We start from the raw sequence: 19,371 nt of genomic DNA on the forward strand, positions 1-19,371 counted from the left end.
CGCTGCGTTTTGCGCGCGTATGCATGGCGTATGCACTGCGTATACGCAGCCTTGTTGCGTTTTAAACGCGCAAAAGGCATTTGACAGCTCCGTGTGTCATGATGCGCGGCTGCGTGATTTTCACGCAGCCGCCATCATAGAGATGAGGTAGTCGAGGCCCGTCACTGTCCAAGGTGCTGAAAGAGCTAACTGATCGGCAGTAACTCTTTCAGCACCCTCGACAGTGAATGCCGAACACAATATACACCAACCTATGAATAAAAAAAGACATTCAAACTTACCATGAACTGCCTGCTTCCTCCAGTCCGGTCTCCCGGCCGTTGCCTTGGTGACGCGTCCCTCTCTTGCCATCCGGCCCCACCTCCCAGGATGACGCCGCAGTCCATGAGACCGCTGCAGCCTGTGATTGGCTGCAGCCTGTGCTTGGCCTGTGATTGGCTGCAGCTGTCATTTGGACTGACTGTCATCCCGGGAGGTCGGACCGGAGTTATCGGTAAGTCAGAACGTCTTTTTTTTTTTACAGGTTCATGGATTTTCGGAGCGGAAGTCACTGTCCATGGTGCTGAACCAGTTTAACGCTTTCAGCACCGTGGACAGTGACTGTCTCCTGACGTCGCGTACCCGAACATTTTTTACCGGTTTCGGTCAAAACGAGTTTGGCCGAACCCGGTGAAGTTCGGGGCGCTCATCTCGAATTTGACACTCCGTTTGGATGTTTGTAAACAGAAAAGCACGTGGTGCTTTTCTGTTTACATTCATCCTTTTGACAGCTCTGGCGTGATTTTCGCGCATGCAACGCAGGACCGTCAGTGTGGCATGCGTTGTTTTCACGCACCCATTGAAGTCAATGGGTGCGTGTTGCGTGAAAAACGCAAGATTATAGAACATGTCGTGAGTTTTACGCAACGCACTCACGCAGCGCAAAATACACGCATCGTCTAAACAGCCCCATAGACTATTATAGGTCCGTACGACACGCGTGAAAAGCACGCGCGTCGCACGCGCGTATAATACGTTCGTGTAAACGAGGCCTTACACTTATGTACTGAATACTTCAATTAGCTCCATTAGACAATTTTTTTTCATTCTTAACCCCTTCCCTCTTGACCACTTTTGACCTTCAGGACAAAGCCTTATTTTTCAAATCTGATAGGTTTCATTTTATGTGGTGATAACTTCAGAATACTTTTACCTATCCAAGCGATTCTGAGAATGTTTTCTCATGACACATTGGACTTTATGCTACTGGCAAAATTTGCAATATATTCAGTATTTAATTGTGGAAAAACACCAAAATTTAGCGAAAAATTGCAAAACTTAGCATTTTTCTAAATTTAAATGTATCTGCTAGTAAGACAGATAGTAATACCACACAAAATTGTTGCTAAGTAACATCATATGTCTACTTTAGATTGGCATCGATTTTTGAACATCATAAGCATAAGATTTACCAGAGATATGCAACTCAATATCTATTGCCCAGAGTCTGCAGTTTTTAGAAATATCCCACATGTGGCCCTAGTGTGCTTATGGACTGAAGCACAGGCCTCAGGAGCAAAGGAGCACCTAGAGGATTTGGGGCCTCATTTTTATTAGAAAATATTTTAGGCACCATTTAAAGTTTGAAAGGCTCTTGCGATTCCAAAACAGTGGAAGTCCCTCAAAAGTGACCCCATTCGGGAAACTATACTCCTTGAGGAAAATTTCTAGGGGCATAGTAAGCATTTTGACCCCGCAGGTTTTTTGCAGAAATTATTGGAAGTAGACCGTGAAAATTAAAATCTACATTCTTTCAAAGAAAATTTAGGTTTAGCTAATTTTTTCTAATTTCCACAAGGACTAAAGGAAAAATAGCACCACAACATTTGTAAAACAATTTCTCCCAAGTAAAACAGTACCACACATGTGGTCATAAACATAAGCTGTTTGGACACACGGCAGGGCTTAGAAGGGAAAGAGCACCATTTGGCTTTTGGAGCTCAAATTTAGCTGGAATGGTTTGCGGAGGCCATATCACATTTGCAAAGTCCCTGAGGGACCAACAAAGTGACTCAATTTAGAAAACGACACCTCTTGAAGAATCCATCTAGGGCTGTAGTGAGCATTTTGACCCCACAGAGTTTTCATAGATTGTATTAGAATTGGGCAGTGATGATTAAAAAAAATCTTTTTTTTCCAATAATACGTAGCTTTAGCTCAAAATGTTTCATTTTCTCAACAAATAAAGGAAAAAAAGAACCCCAACATTTGTAAAGCAACTTCTCTGGAGTACGGAAATACCCCATATGTGGTCATAAATTGCTGTTTGGGCACATGGCAAGGATCAGAAGGGAAGTAGCGCCATTTGGCTTTTGGAGCACAGACTTTGCTGGATTGGTTTTTCTGCACCATGTCGCTTTTGCAAAGCCCCTAAGGTACCAGTACAGTGGAAACTCCCCAAAAGTGACTCCATTCCGAAACTACACCCCTTGAAGAATTTATCTAGGGGTGTAGTGAGCATTTTGACCCCACAGGTGTTTCATAGATTTTATTATAATTGGGCAGTGAAAGTAAAAAAAATCCTATTTCTTCAATAAGACGTAGTTTTAGCTCAAAGGTTTTCCTTTTCCCAACAAATAAAGGAAAAAAAGAACCCCAATACTTGTAAAGCAATTTCTCCCGAGTACGGCAATACCCGATATGTGGTCATAAACTGCTGTTTGGGCACAGAGTAGAGCTTAGAAGGGAGGTAGCGCTATTTGGCTTTTGGAGCGTGGATTTTGCTTGGTAGTGGATTTGTTTGAATATTGCTGGTGTTTCCGTTGATAATGTGGGGGCATATTTAAGCTGGGCAGATGTCACTGCGTGGGGTTTGGACCCACTGGGCCGTACCGCGTAGCGGGGTAGCAACTGGCAAACAAAGAACAAAACAATGTCTATAGTTCAGAACGGGTACCTGAGGCAATGTAGACAGTAGCAGAAGCACGACTTGACTTATACAGCGGTTGGCACCGTGGATGCAGCCGAAGACACAACTTGACTTTATCAGCAGGTACGATAGCATGGGATACAGGGTACAGGCGGCAGGAACGGATAACACTGGAAACTAGGAAACACTAGTAAACAGGAACTAGGAAACACTGGGAGACCATTTGCAAGACAAACTTAGGTAAACTACAATGCTCAGGCAAGTAACAAGTGGGCAGAGCCCCTTATTATATTTCAGAAGCCATTTGGGCTAATTATTGATGGGTGACAGCTGGACGGGTACTGGCCCTTTAAGGACGTGGTCGCGCGCGCCATGCAGGAAACAGTCCGAGGACCCGGAAGTGAGTGACGGCATCTCCCTGGAGGGAGCTGACGCCGCCAAGACAGATATCCATGGCTGGGGCCGTCAGAGGGTAAGTCTAAACAACGGCACCCGGCCATAGATGTTACAGCAGAGTACATCAGTGGCATAGTCAGGTGGTATAATAATGGGTTGAAAAAACAGAATAAAATAATCCATAGATGTGTGTTACGCTGTGACACAATCCTTTATGCACAGGCCGGTGTCGCACTAATAAATGTCCTTCCTTATCCCCCTTTTGGTCCACACTCCGCACCTTTGCAGTTTGGGGAATTTTGCTGGGAAGTGTTGTCCTTGTATAATATGGGCACCCTCGCTTCCAGCAGATATGTCTGGGCCCTACCCTTCCTGGTTCCCTAATTTTAGGGACCTTGATAATTTGCCACTTAAAACAGAAGAATTGTTCCCCTCGGACCTGCACAACTGCATAGTTTTTCTTTCCTGACTTATTGGAGCCTTCACTAATTTAATTTTTTCATAGACGTAGTGACATGTGGGCTGTCTTGTTGTGGGACGAGCTGTAGTTATTATTGGTACCATTTTGGGGTACATGCGATTTTTTGATCACTTGTTATCCTTTTGTTTTTGAGAGGCCTGGTGACAGAAAAAACAGCAATTCTGGCATATTTTTTTTGTTCTTTTTATATAACGTTCACCACGCGTTAGTACGCGTCAGTACGATTCTGGCGATATCTAATTTTTCATGCATCCATTAACCCCTTCCCGCTCCTTGACGTACTATTACGTCATGGCAGCTGTATCGTTCGCGCTCCATGCCGTAATAGTACGTCTCGGGAGTAACGGCCGTTTCGGCCGTCCTCCCGACACATACAGGAGCTGTGACGCTGCTGTCTTGTTCAGCAGCTGTCACAGCTCCTACAGCGGGGACCGATCGCTGTGTCCCCGCTGATTAACCCCTTAAAAGCCGCGTTCTATAGAGATCGCGGCTTTTTAGGGGTTAAGCTGCCATCGCCGGCCTGCTACGCGATAGCGGCCAGCGATGGTGACTATGGCAACCGGACACCAAACAATGGCGTCCGGCTATGCCATAGACGGAAGCCTAGTGGGTCCTGACAACGTCAGGACCCAATATGCTTGCTGTCAGTGAGTAGCTGACAATTCTAATACACTGCACTACGCATGTAGTGCAGTGTATTAGAATAGCGATCAGGGCCTCCTGCCCTCAAGTCCCCTAGTGGGACAAAGTAATAAAGTAAAAAAAAAGTTAAAAAAAGATGTGTAAAAATAAGAAAATAAAAGTTTTAAAAGTAATAAAAGTAAAAGTCCCACTTTTTCCCTTATCAGTCCTTTATTATTAATAAAAATATATAAACAAACAAATAAACTATACATAATTGGTATCGCCGCGTCCGTAACGGCCTGAACTACAAAATTATTTTGTTATTTATCCCGCACGGTGAACGCCGTAAAAAAAAATATTAATAAACCGTACCACAATCACAATTGTTTGGTCACTTCACCTCCCAAAAAATGGAATAAAAAGAGATCAAAAAGTCGCATGTACCTAAAAATGGTACTGAAGGAAAATACAGTTCGTTACGCAAAAAATAAGTCCTCGCACGGCTTTATTGATTGAAAAATAAAAACGTTCTGGCTCTTAGAATAAGGTAACACAAAAAGTGAATGATTGTTTACAAAACGTATTTTATTGTGCAAACGCCATAAGACATAAAAAAAAACTATAAACATCTGGTATCGCCGTGATCGTATCGCCCCGCAGAATAAAGTTAATATATCATTTATAGCGCACGGTGAACGCTGTAAAAAAAAAAGTATACAAAAACAATAGTAGAATTGCTGTTTATTAGTCACCACGCCACCTAAAAATGGAATAAAAACTGATCAAAAAGCCGCATGCACCCCATGAAAACTACAATGGATTCCTCAAGGGGTCTAGTTTCCAAATTGGGGTCACTTTTGGGGGGTTTCCAATGTTTTGGCACCACAAGACCTCTTCAAACCGGACATGGTGCCTAATAAAAAAGAAGGCTCAAAATCCGCTAGGTGCTCCTTTGCTTCGGAGGCCGGCGCTTCAGTCCATTACCGCACTAGGGCCACATGTGGGATATTTCTCTAAACTGCAGAATCTGGGCAATAAGTATTAATTTGCGTTTCTCTGATAAATCCTTTTGTGTTATAAAAAAAATGGTATAAAAAGAGTAAATTTCACCTCTACTTTGCTCTAAATTTCTGTGAAACACCTAAAGGGTTCATAAACTTTCTAAATGCTGTTGTGAATACTTTGAGGGGTCTAGTTTCTAAAATGGGCTGTTTGATAGGGGTTTCTAATATATGGGCCCCTCAAAGCAACTTCAGAAATGAACTGGAACCTAAAAAAATAAATAAATGAGGCAATACTTCGCTTCTTACATTATACTGATAATGAGCCGTGCCCACCCCGAGATGACCCCAGTTTTGACCGTTTGTATAAACGGAGACCCCTATTAGACCGTTCCAGTGCCCGGTTTTCCCAAGCATACACCCCCGAGAAGTGTTTTTCTATTGATGAGTCCCTGGTACATTTTAAAGGGAGGGTTCAATTCCGCCAGTACCTGCCAGGTAAGAGGGCAAGGTATGGCGTGAAGATGTATAAGCTGTGCGAGAGTGCATCAGGGTATACCTACAGGTTTAGGATATATGAAGGAAAGGCCACCCCCAAACCAGACTGCATCCTGGACTACAATAGGTACATGGGAGGGATGGACTTGTCAAATCAAGTCCTGAAGCCCTACAGCGCCATGCGGTGTGGTATAAGAAGCTGGCCGGGCACATCATACAGATGGCTTTGTACAATGCGTATGTGCTACGTCGATGTGCAGGCCAGAGGGGAACTTTCCTGGAATTTCAAGATCTAATCTTTAGGGACCAGGAAGGGGGGGGCACCCAGTACTTCTGGAAGCGAGGCCACACGCATCGTACCAGGGCAACACTTTCCAGGAGAAGGTCCCCAAACCGGTGGAAAGGGAAAGAGTCAAAAGAGGTGCAGAGTCTGCTATAAGAGGGGGATAAGGAAGAACACAATATACCAATGTGACACGTGTCCCGAAAAACCAGGGCTCTGTATAAAAGATTGTTTTAAAATGTATCATACATCCCTTGATTTTTAATTTACCCTGATGCACTCCGCACAGCTTACCCCCCTCATCTTTCCCTTCTGAGCCCTGCCGTATGCCCAGGCAGCTGATAACAGCCACATGTAGGGTATTGTCGTACCCAGGAGAACCCACATTACAATTTAAGGGGTGTATATCTCCGGTGGCGCATGCTGGGCACACTATATTGGACACTGAAATGGCATATACATATATAAAATTGCAAATCTCACACTGCACCATCTGCTGCGCATTATCTTTTACACAGTACCTGTGGGGTCAAAATGCTCACTACACCTCTAGATGAATGTCTTAAGGGGTGTAGTTTTTAAAATGGGGTCACTTCTCGGGGGTTTCAACTGTACTGGTACCTCAGGGGCTTCTGCACACATGACTTAGCACCAGAAAAGCTCCAGTAGGCCAAATGGTGGTCCTTTCCTTCTGAGCCCTCCCATGGGCCCAAAGGGCAGTTTATCACCACAAATGGGGTATTGCCGCACTAAGGACAAATTGGGCAACAAAATGGGGTATGTTGTTCCTTGTGAAAATAAGAAATTTTGATCAAAAATGACATCTTATTGGAAAAAATATCATTTTTTTCATTTCACAGCCCAATTCAAATAGGTGCTGTGAAAAAACTGTGCGGTCAAAATGATAACAAAAACCAAAAATGAATTCCTTGAGGGGTGTAGTTTCCAAAATGGGGTCACTTCTGGTGGGTTTCCATTGCTTTGATACCTCTGGGGCTCTGCAAATGCAACATGGCACCCGAAAACCAATCCAGCAAAATCTGGACTCCAACAAACACATAGCGCTCCTTTCCGTCTGAGCCCTCCCATGGGCCCAAACGGCAGTTTATAACCACAAATGGGGTATTGCCGCACTAAGGACAAATTGGGCAACAAAATGGGGTATGTTGTTCCCTGTGAAAATAAGAAATTTTGATCAAAAATGACATCTTATTGGAAAAAATATAATTTTTTTCATTTCACAGCCCAATTCAAATAGGTGCTGTGAAAAACCTGTGCGGTCAAAATGATAACAAAAACCATAAATGAATTCCTTGAGGGGTGTAGTTTCCAAAATGGGGTCACTTCTGGTGGGTTTCCATTGCTTTGATACCTCTGGGGCTCTGCAAATGCGACATGGCACCCGAAAACCAATCCAGCAAAATCTGGACTCCAACAAACACATAGCGCTCCTTTCCTTCTGAGCCCTCCCATGGGCCCAAACGGCAGTTTATCACCACAAATGGGGTATTGCCGCACTAAGGACAAATTGGGCAACAAAATGGGGTATGTTGTTCCCTGTGAAAATAAGAAAATTTTATCAAAAATGACATTTTATTGGAAAAAATATCATTTTTTTCATTTCACAGCCCAATTCAAATAGGTGCTGTGAAAAAACTGTGCGGTCAAAATGATAACAAAAACCATAAATGAATTCCTTGAGGGGTGTAATTTCCAAAATGGGGTCACTTCTGGTGGGTTTCCATTGTTTTGATACCTCAACGCCTCTTCAAACCTGGCATGCTGCCTAAAATATATTCTAATAAAAAAGAGGCCTCAAAATGCACTAGGTGCTTCTTTGCTTCTAGGGCTTGTGTTTTAGTCCACGAGCGCAGTAGGGCCACATGTGGGACATTTCTAAAAACTGCAGAATCTGGACAATACATATTTAGTAGTGTTTCTCTGGTAAAACCTTCTCTGTTACTAAAAAAAAATTGAATAAAATTGAAATTCAGCAGAAAAAATGAAATGTGCAAATTTCATTTCCACTTTGCTTTAATTCCTGTGAAATGCCTGAAGGGTTAAAAAACTTTCTATATGCTGTTTTGAATACTTTGAGGGGTCTAGTTTTTAAAATGGGGTGTTTTATGGGGGTTTCTAATACATAGGCCCCTCAAATCCACTTCAGACCTGAACTGGCACCTTCAAAAAAAGGCTTTTGAAATTTTCTTAAGAATATGAGAAATTGCTGTTTATGTTCTAAACCTTGTAACGTCCAAGAAAAATAAAATAATGTTCAAAAAACGATGCCAATCTAAAGTAGACATATGGGAAATGTGAACTAGTAACTATTTTGGGTGGTATAACCGTCTGTTTTTCAAGCAGATGCATTTAAATTCTGAAAAATGCTATTTTTTGTAAATTTTCTCTAAATTTTGCAATTTTTCACAAATAAAGACTGAATATATCGACCAAATTTTACCACGAACATGAAGCCCAAAGTGTCACGAGAAAACAATCTCAGAATCGCTTGGATAGGTTTAAGCATTCCGACGTTATTACCACATAAAGTGAAATATGTCAGATTTGAAAAATGGGCTCTGAGCCTTAAGGCCCAAACTAGGCTGCGTCCTTAAGGGGTTAAAATAGATATAAAAACAGTATAATGCCCTTTGAAACCAGCATTTATCAGTGAAGTCAAAGCATTCTCAGGGCAACCTGACATTGATATTGTTTACAGAGTGTCCTAATATTAGACAAGGTTTTATTTTATTCAAAGTTATGCCTCTATTCTGAGGCATTTTGATTATTATATTAGGGAACTGTATTATGGACAATGTCATAATACAATAATCAGATTTTATACATATACAAGCAGCAACAATTCCTGCAATAAGATGGTAGGGCGGCAGAAATGTCAAATTCCCTCTATTTCTCTGCGGTCAGTGTCAGCAGAATAGAGGAGCTGCTTACATCAGCTTGTATATTGTGAATTGAATTTTTACAGTGTTTCTTGTGAAGCACATTAACAAAATCTGATCTATATAATAGCATGCATACTTCAATAACTACTATATTACTATAACTACTATAATAACATAATAATAGAAAATTACTTGTGATGCCATTCCCATACATAATAGTAAAATGGTTTCAAACGAAATGTTATTCACAATACTTTAGGGAGACGTTTTGATTTTTTATTTTTTTTTACACGTATTGAACAAACCTTTATCTATTCACAAATGAACTGGTATATTCTAGTTCATAATTATATAATAATCACTGACATACTGTCATAGAAAACCAAACTATTTTGTAGCTGAGATTAGTTTTTCCCTGCTGGCACAAAGTTGTATCTAAACATGATCCTCCCAGCTGAGCACCATCTGTTTGCTCATAAGGTATGTACTTAACATGTCTTGCCTATTCTGAACTGCTTCCACTTTAAAGATAAATGTTTTAATGTCCCATTGAAAACACATCTGTAGTTTATCTGCATAATGCATACGGCAAACAGATCCATTGATGGGTGTTTCTAAATTGTAATTTGACCATTTACAGACAGTAAAATAAAACCCTACCAAACCTTTTGCAAAAAAATAAATAAAAATTGTAGCAGCATTTCACATTATTGTGCTTAAAATCTCCAATTGTTCATATGTTATAGTCTTCATTTCTGTCACTTGTATTGTATCATCCATGAAATGAGAAAAAAAAATGTACAGATTTCCAGGCGTAACCCAATGATGTTATCAATCATTATATTACGCACCTCAACATGCTCCAGTGCTGGTTGAACCTCCTGCCCCAGGTTGTGGTGCATTACTGTGGCAATCAAACCTACCATGCTCCATTTCCTGGCTCCTAAATAAATCTAGATACATCCCTTAGGGTATGTGCACACGTAGTGACCAAAAACGTCTGAAAATACAGAGCTGTTTTCAAGGGAAAACAGCCCCTGATTTTCAGACGTTTTTTGAGCAACTCGCGTTTTTCGCGCCGTTTTCGCGGCGTTTTTTACGTCCGTTTTTGGAGCTGTTTTCATTGGAGTCTATGAGAAAACAGCTCCAAAAACGTCCAAAGAAGTGTCCTGCACTTCTTTTGACGAGGCTGTATTTTTACGCGTCGTCGTTTGACAGCTGTCAAACGACGACGCGTAAATTACAGGTCGTCTGCACAGTACGTCGGCAAACCCATTCAAATGAATGGGCAGATGTTTGCCGACGTATTGTAGCCCTATTTTCAGACGTAAAGCGAGGCATAATACGCCTCGTTTACGTCTGAAAATAGGTCGTGTGAACCCAGCCTTAGTATATCATTTTGGATAAAAATATCAAGTTTTGAATGATGAGATTAGAAACTATGTAGACCATTTTAGCACATACAGAAGTGAACTGGAGATCAGGAGAGCACTTCAAACTGTATTGTGCATTGACTGATGAAACATTGGCATGCCAAGCAGTTCTTACCAAATCGACTTGGCATATTTTGAACTGCAGGAGGCACTGTTGAAGTCTTGGGTAAAGGAACAGAAAGATAACGAGTAACCAGATGAGCAAAGAGATTTTAGAGAGTCTGGATAATCTGATTTTGTTTGCTACCTACCTGATGACCATAGCCAGGTCATTCACACATCAGAAGTGGCCTGAATGTATGGTAACGGACCTGTTTGTGGATCCCCTGCCAGAAGAGAAATCAGAGAACAGAACCAACAGATGATTGGAATGAGAACGGCAACCCATAAGACAAGACAGGAATCACGAACCAGGATTCAGAGCTGCCTTAAAGGCAGATGTTAATAGTCAAGGATAAAATCACGTAGCAGTCAAGGCTAGAGTCAGAAATATACACTGAAGCTCAGGTCAAAAATGGCTGAACAAATCAAAGTCAAATAATCTGTTGGCTGATAAAAAAAATCATTGGGCTATGCTGGTTTCCTAGAGCAGGAGGTAGAAGTAGTACTGGAGCATGTGGAATCGAGTAAAATAACCCGGCAAATTCCCTCAAGTACTGTCCCCTCACCCTGCACTACAGTTTGTATAATACATATACTGTGGTGTTGGAGTACTACATTAATAGGGGTTGTGGGAGCACAAACATTCTGGGCAATGTAATTGTTGCCTGGAATACCATTTTAAGTATAACTTGAGGGTAAGGCCACACAGGGCGGCATTGGCTATGAAAAGCACTCCGGCATGCTATTTGGCGCGGTTGTCAAATTGCTTGTTAATTGCCGGTAAAACTGTTGTTTACCTGTAAAATTGTACGCCCATTAATGAATAGACCTTTATGGCCGCACAACTTTTCAGGTAACCAGCAGTTTTAACCACAACACCATGCACAAATTAACAAGCAATTTAAACATTTCCGCCTGTATCGTTCTTGAGTTATTGCGCTCCGTGCACCCTTACCCTGACTGTGTGAAGCTTCATTAGAAATGAATACTTAATTTTAATTAAAAAATAAATATACAAAAATGCCTATTTGAACTTAACATCATAAAAATAGATTTTTGAGAAGGTAGCAGGTGTCTACTAGTTTTGTGTACATCCCCAACAGTGACTACCGTTTTATGCATCAGTCTACTCTATTTGTACATTATTATTCATGTCTTACTTCCAGGTGTCATCTCTTATCTTGAATTATTTGTTCATTTTGTTTGTTTTAGTCAGTTGGCTGGTCTTCCCTGATGTGAAGGTACAAGTGATAATGTTAAGTACTCTTGTTCATTAAATCTGCAGAGGGAAAAAAAAGCATTTTAAGTAAACAAACAGACATTTCAGCTTCCTTAAGACATGGTTTGGGATTAGAAAACATGTCTTCAATTTATTCTTCACCCTTCTTATTAACAACTCCATCTGTTCTCCGAGATAGAAGTTGTGATTGGAGTAATATTAGACATATGTTCAAAATAGGATTCTGCACATAGTTAGTTAGTACGGCTGAAAAAAGACACATGTCCATCAAGTCCAACCAAGGGAAGGGAAAAGGGAAGGAAAAATTTCTACACATAGGAGCTAATATTTTTTTGTTCTAGGAAATTATCTAACCCTTTTTTAAAGCCTTCTACTGTCCCTGCTGTGACCAGCTCCTGCGGTAGGCTATTCCATAAATTCACCGTTCTTACTGTAAAGAAGCCTTGTCGCCTCTGCAGCTTGAACCTTTTTTTCTCCAGACGGAGGGAGTGCCCCCTTGTTTTTCGAGGGGGTTTTACAAGGAACAGGATATCACCATATTTTTTGTATGTGCCATTAATATATTTATATAAGTTAATCATGTCCCCCCTTAGTCGTCTTTTTTCAAGGCTAAATAGGTTTAATTCTTTCAATCTTTCCTCATAACTTAAATTCTCCATGCCCCTTATTAGCTTCGTTGCTCTTCTTTGTATTTTTTCCAACTCCAGGGCATCCTTTCTATGAACTGGAGCCCAGAACTGAACTGCATATTCTAGATGGGGCCTCACTAATGCTTTGTAAAGTGGCAATATTACATCTCTGTCCCGCGAGTCCATGCCTCTTTTAATACACGACAATATCCTGCTGGCCTTTGAAGCAGCTGATTGACACTGCATGCTGTTATTGAGTTTATGATTTACAAGTACACCCAGATCCTTCTCAACAAGTGAATCCGCCAGTGTAGCTCCCCCTAGGACATATGATGCATGCAGGTTGTTGGTACCCAGATGCATAACTTTACATTTATCTACATTAAACTTCATTTGCCAAGTGGACGCCCAAACACTTAGTTTGTTTAAATCTGCCTGCAATTCACAAACATCTTCCATAGTCTGAACTATATTACATAGCTTGGTGTCATCTGCAAAAATAGAAATAGTGCTATTAATCCCATCCTCTATATCATTAATAAATAAGTTGAATAATAGTGGTCCCAGCACTGAACCCTGGGGTACACCACTTATAACCGGTGACCATTCAGAGAAGGAATCATTGACCACAACTCTCTGGATACGGTCCTTGAGCCAATTCTCAATCCAATTACAAACTATATTTTCTAAACCTATAGTCCGTAATTTACCCATTAGGCGTCTATGGGGGACAGTGTCAAATGCCTTTGCAATGTCCAAAAACACTAAATCCACAGCGGCCCCTCTGTCTAGACTTCTGCTTACCTCTTCATAAAAACAGATTAGGTTAGTTTGACAACTTCTGTCCTTAGTAAAACCGTGCTGGCTGTCACTTATAATGCTATTTATTGTCACATAATCCTGTATATAGTCCCTCAATAGCCCCTCAAACATTTTCCCCACGATGGATGTTAAGCTTACTGGTCTATAATTACCCGGGGAAGACCTAGAGCCCTTTTTGAAAATAGGCACCACATTTGCCCTGCGCCAGTCCCTTGGCACTATACCAGTCACTAGAGATTCTCTGAATATTATGAAAAGGGGGACAGAAATAACTGAACTAAGCTCTTTAAGAATTCTAGGGTGTAACCCATCTGGTCCCGGAGCCTTGTGCACATTTATTTTATTTAATTTAGCTTGGACCATCTCTACATTCATCCAATTCAGTATATCAGCCGATATATTAACAGCACTGGCACCGGCTACATCAGCTGCTCTTTCTTCAGTTGTATATACAGAGCTAAAGAACCCATTTAGTAACTCTGCCTTCTCTTGATCCCCTGTGATCAACTCCCCATTACCATTATCTAGGGGTCCTACATGTTCAGACCTTGGCTTTTTTGCATTTATATGCTTGAAGAATTTTTTAGGATTTGTTTTACTATCCTTGGCCACCTGCCTTTCATTTTGTATTTTTGCTAATTTTATTACATTTTTACAGATTTTATTAAGCTCTTTATATTTTACAAAGGCTACAGCTGTACCCTCAGATTTGTATTTTTTAAATGCCCTTTTTTTGTCATGTATTGCCCCTTTCACAGAAGGTGTAAGCCATGTGGGGTTTAATTTGAGTCGTTTATACTTATTACCTGTAGGAATAAATTTTGCACTATAATAACTCAAAGTAGATTTGAAAATCTCCCATTTATCATTTGTTCCATTATTTGACATTAGTTCTTCCCAGTCCATATCCTGAATTGCAGCCCTCATCCTGGGGAAATTGGCTTTCTTAAAATTAAATGTTTTTGCCCTCCCAGCCTGCGTTTGTTTTTTACAGTATAGGTAAAATGTAACTATATTGTGATCACTGTTACCGAGGTTTTCACGAACATTGACATTCCCAACAAGATCTGCATTATTAGAAATGACCAGATCCAACAGAGCTTCACCTCTAGTCGGGTCTTCCACAAACTGGCCCATAAAATTTTCCTGCAACAGGTTGAGGAAATGTCTCCCCTTTGCAGTTGAAGCCGAACCATGACACCAATTAATATCCCGGAAATTAAAATCTCCCATTATCACTACAGTACCCGCCTGTGCAGCCCGCTCCATCTGTTTATATAGCTGAACTTCCATCTCCTCAGTTATATTGGGGGGTCTATAGATTACACCAAAAGTAATTTTTTCAGTGTTTACCTCCCTTTCTAGTTCCACCCACAAGGTTTCAACCTCCTCACAGTCTTCACCCACTATTGTCTCTTTCACACTCGCCTTCATATCACTTCTCACATACAGACATACACCACCACCTTTCCTATTTGTCCTGTCTTTACGAAAAAGTGTAAAACCCTGTAGATTTACAGCCCAGTCATGTGAAGAGTCCAGCCATGTTTCAGCAACACCAACTATATCTATATTTTCTTCCAGTATCAAGGCCTCCAGCTCCCCCATTTTACTTGCTAGACTTCTGGCATTTGTGAACATACACTTTAACTTGCCTGTCAGTTTTTCACTTTTATTATCATAAATGTGATTTGACATTAATCGGTCCTTTTTATTTACACTGATGTTTTGTAACGAAAGGATCTCCTTATCCTGTTGTCCAGTCCTCTCCCCACATTCTGTTTCTCCCCCCACCAATATAGTCTGACCCCTCTCTAACCTGGCTACCCCTTTTTTTTCTACATTGACCTCCCTCCTCAGCCCTAGTTTAAATACTCCGCCACCCCAGCTAGAATTCTCTCCCCCAGCACAGCGGACCCCCTTCCATTTAGGTGCAAATCATCTGCAGAATACAGTTTGTACCCCAATGAAAAGTCAGCCCAGTGCTCTAGGAACCCAAATCCTTCTCCTCTACACCAAGACTTCAGCCATGCATTTAACTCCCTAAGCTCCCGCTGTCTTTCCTGTGATGCGCATGGCACAGGCAGTATTCCTGAGAATACAACCTTGGAGGTCCTTCCCTTCAGCTTGTAGCCTAGTTCTTTAAAATTATTCTTAAGGCTCCTCCACCTACCATTTATTCTGTCGTTGGTACCGACATGGACCACGACAGCTGGATCATCACCAGCCCCTCCCAGCAATTTGTCCACCCGTTCCACCACATGCCGAACACTGGCACCAGGGAGACAGCAAACCATTCGGTTGAGGTGGTCTTGGCGACAAATAATTCTATCCGTCTTCCTGATTATAGAATCCCCTACGACTATCAATTGTCTTGGCTTACCTGCATTACCATCCCGCCGACTACTAGCTGGGCTGTTCTCCCGGCTGTTAGGGAGATCAGTATCCACTAGGGCTGCCATTTCTGAGACTGACACCCTCGCATCATCACCCAACTTGGCAATTTTGCCTGGAATGTCAGAAACCGGATCGGCCTTCCTTGTCTTTGACCCCTTTCTACTGCCCCTAACTACATTAACCCAGCTACTTACCTGATCCTGCTCACCCATGTCTTCACCCTCCAGTTGTAACCCACTAACTGCATGCTCTGTGAGCAGCAAGCTCCGTTCAAAATTGTCTATCCTCCTCAGTGTTGCATTCTGCTCCTCCAGATCTCTAATACGAGCTTCCAGGTGAACAATATGCTCACATCTGCCACAGAGATATTCACCCTGGAACTCCGGCTCCAGTCGTGCATACATATGGCAAACTGTGCACTGAAGAAAACCTCCAATCTTGCTATCCATTATCCCAGTTACAAAAAAAACAGCGAACAGGTGTTAATCAAAAAGATAAAGAAGTAGAAGAGCACTTACTTGGCCTTTAACTCCTCTTTTGAACTCCGGTTTTTGGAACTCCACTTAATATACAAACCACTTGGTATTCAAGCCACAGAGCAGGCTCTACAGAGTAGTGAGGCCTGATTTATACCACCTGGTAGCAGCTAAGCCCTCCCCCTTACTCAGCTACTCAGGAAACTGCAAAGGAAAAAAAAGGTTACAAATTATGTCACTTTTGCAAACTTTGTAGCAAGCAAGCAATCAATACATATATCACATACAATGGCCCCCCACTTTGTCACACACAACACAGTAAATCAATCCGGTTTTTGGAACTCCACTTAATATACAAACCACTTGGTATTCAAGCCACAGAGCAGGCTCTACAGAGTAGTGAGGCCTGATTTATACCACCTGGTAGCAGCTAAGCCCTCCCCCTTACTCAGCTACTCAGGAAACTGCAAAGGAAAAAAAAGGTTACAAAATATGTCACTTTTGCAAACTTTGTAGCAAGCAAGCAATCAATACATATATCACATACAATGGCCCCCCACTTTGTCACACACAACACAGTAAATCAATCCGGTTTTTGGAACTCCACTTAATATACAAACCACTTGCAATTCAAGCCACAGAACTAGAATATCATGAGATAATAAAACAGGGTCAACTTTAGAAGTTTATACTTTGGAATATGTTTTATTACAGTATAAGTCAAGTACAGGAGTTCTCTGCTGTCTACATTTTTTACTACAATCATAAGTGCACAATGCTAAACAGAAGCTCGGCACCATCGACAACCTTATAATCCCATTATTACTTAGATTCCCCTTGATTCTGAGCAACAGATACTTGAAGACATGCAGTTTATTATCTTCTCTAGTGCTGTGCAGATCATCAGTCTGTTTCAACTCCCTTGTGACAGATACATATTGATATATTTTGCTGAAACTCATACGTGGCATAGTAATACAATAACCGCTTTCCTGCAAGTATTTTCATCAGAAATTCTCTACCTTCTTATTTCGCTGCATCAATAGACAATCTTTCTTGAGAACAGTATAGCATACCAACGTACCTGTAGCCCAATATCTATTGAATAACTGCAGCATGTCTAGAGTGTGTGTATTAATTCAGTACAATATAACACGGGTATATCTTTCTATTGACAGCATACACATGACGCACTTGGTGTGGAGAAACAGAATACTCTGCGTTGTTGTGCCAATGGGGAATCAGTCTTTGTAGCTATGTAAGTATATTGCTCAATTGTTATGCATATATATATATATATATATATATATATATATATATAAATATATATGTTTCTTTATAACTCTAGTGAATAAGAAATATTTATTTAGGGAGACAAAATGGATGTTCAAATAATAGAGAAGGGGGTCGAATGAGATTAGAAAAAAATGGTTGGTGCGCCATTTATCTTCATGGATTATGTCTGGTATTGTAGCTCAGCCTTCAAGTAACACTGGACATGTAGAGCAGATAAAAATTAGGTTCAAGAAAATGTGTTATTTATGGTGATACATTTTTAAATATCAACATAGAGTAAAAACACCAAAATTATATTAAAAAAAACCTATAACTATTTATGACATAACTAAAGAGCCCCTACAGCAATAACAACATAAAAATGAAAAAAAATCATGGCTGTTAGAATTTTTTTTTAATTTCTCTCTTCCACCATGTAGTACCTCCTTTTTATGTATGATTAGACAGAACTGTTGTGATTTGACTGCCACATCCTCCTTGATGATCATCAAAAGTAGTGTATTTGTGCTTGTATTGCCATCATTTCTATCCAATCATGCTTTTGCAAATTTTATTTGCTTGTGGGGGTTGTTATATTAAGGTGGCTTTGCATGCCAATGCTTTTTGTGGCATTTTTCCTGGAGTTTTTTATTCAAAAAATGCTGTAGCCAAATGTTATCTTGTAGTAAATCTAAAATTCTTAAACCCTTCCCGTATACTTACGTCATAGCTGGGTAGAGGGGTATGGATCTCGCTCGTTTACCCCTTAGATGCCAGCGTCTTAGCTGTTAGAAAAAGGGGAATGGACCCCTCTGACAGCCCATCGGCCCCTTGACCCAATCGCATCTCGCCAACGGTTGTCATGGCAGCCTGAGTGCCTAATGTAGGCCCCCAGGTCCTCTTTGTACTCTTTGTACTTATGTTCAGCCCTGTCTCTGTCTTAATAGGAGGCTGTCAGAATTGTGAAAGCAATCCAATGATCACTGGTTCAAGTCCCCTAGGGGAACTGATAAAAGAAAGTAAAATAAAGTTTTTTTTTAATGTACTTTTATAATAAAAGTTAAAAAAAACAACTTTCCCCACTTTTCCCCTAATGTATAATTTATTTGAAAAAACGGGACCCCATACGGCGCTGCTACTCAGGAACGGATACAGTAGTAGTTTAGAATTGAAACTTTATTGTAGGCTACGCGTTTCAATGCCGCACCGGCATCTTCCTCAGGCCACAAACATTGTAGTGCTGGGGGAGAGAATTCTAGCTGGGGTGGCGGAGTATTTAAACTAGGGCTGAGGAGGGAGGTCAATGTAGAAAAAAAAGGGGTAGCCAGGTTAGAGAGGGGTCAGACTATATTGGTGGGGGGAGAAACAGAATGTGGGGAGAGGACTAGACAACAAGATAAGGAGATCCTTTCGTTACAAAACATCAGTGTAAATAAAAAGGACCGATTAATGTCAAATCACATTTCTGATAATAAAAGTGAAAAACTGACAGGCAAGTTAAAGTGTATGTTCACAAATGCCAGAAGTCTAGCAAGCAAAATGGGGGAGCTGGAGGCCTTGATACTGGAAGAAAATATAGATATAGTTGGTGTTGCTGAAACATGGCTGGACTCTTCACATGACTGGGCTGTAAATCTACAGGGTTTTACACTTTTTCGGAAAGACAGGACAAATAGGAAAGGTGGTGGTGTATGTCTGTATGTGAGAAGTGATATGAAGGCGAGTGTGAAAGAGACAATAGTGGGTGAAGACTGTGAGGAGGTTGAAACCTTGTGGGTGGAACTAGAAAGGGAGGTAAACACTGAAAAAATTACTTTTGGTGTAATCTATAGACCCCCCAATATAACTGAGGAGATGGAAGGTCAGATATATAAACAGATGGAGCGGGCTGCACAGGCGGGTA

The 19,371-nt window shown here is 41.0% G+C and overlaps 1 protein-coding gene across 1 annotated transcript in view; it reads left to right on the forward strand.

Moving 5' to 3' along the window:
• CDH12 (cadherin 12) overlaps window positions 1-19,371 on the forward strand; it is a 762,277-nt gene that overhangs the window by 468,657 nt on the left and 274,249 nt on the right. Inside the window, exon 4 of the mRNA XM_075826751.1 lies at window positions 17,372-17,451. The gene's annotated coding sequence lies outside the window, so the exon portion shown is untranslated. The remainder of the gene's footprint in view (window positions 1-17,371; window positions 17,452-19,371) is intronic.

This window comes from Rhinoderma darwinii, chromosome 5 (genome assembly GCF_050947455.1).
Source record: "Rhinoderma darwinii isolate aRhiDar2 chromosome 5, aRhiDar2.hap1, whole genome shotgun sequence".
Taxonomy (NCBI): domain Eukaryota; kingdom Metazoa; phylum Chordata; class Amphibia; order Anura; family Rhinodermatidae; genus Rhinoderma; species Rhinoderma darwinii.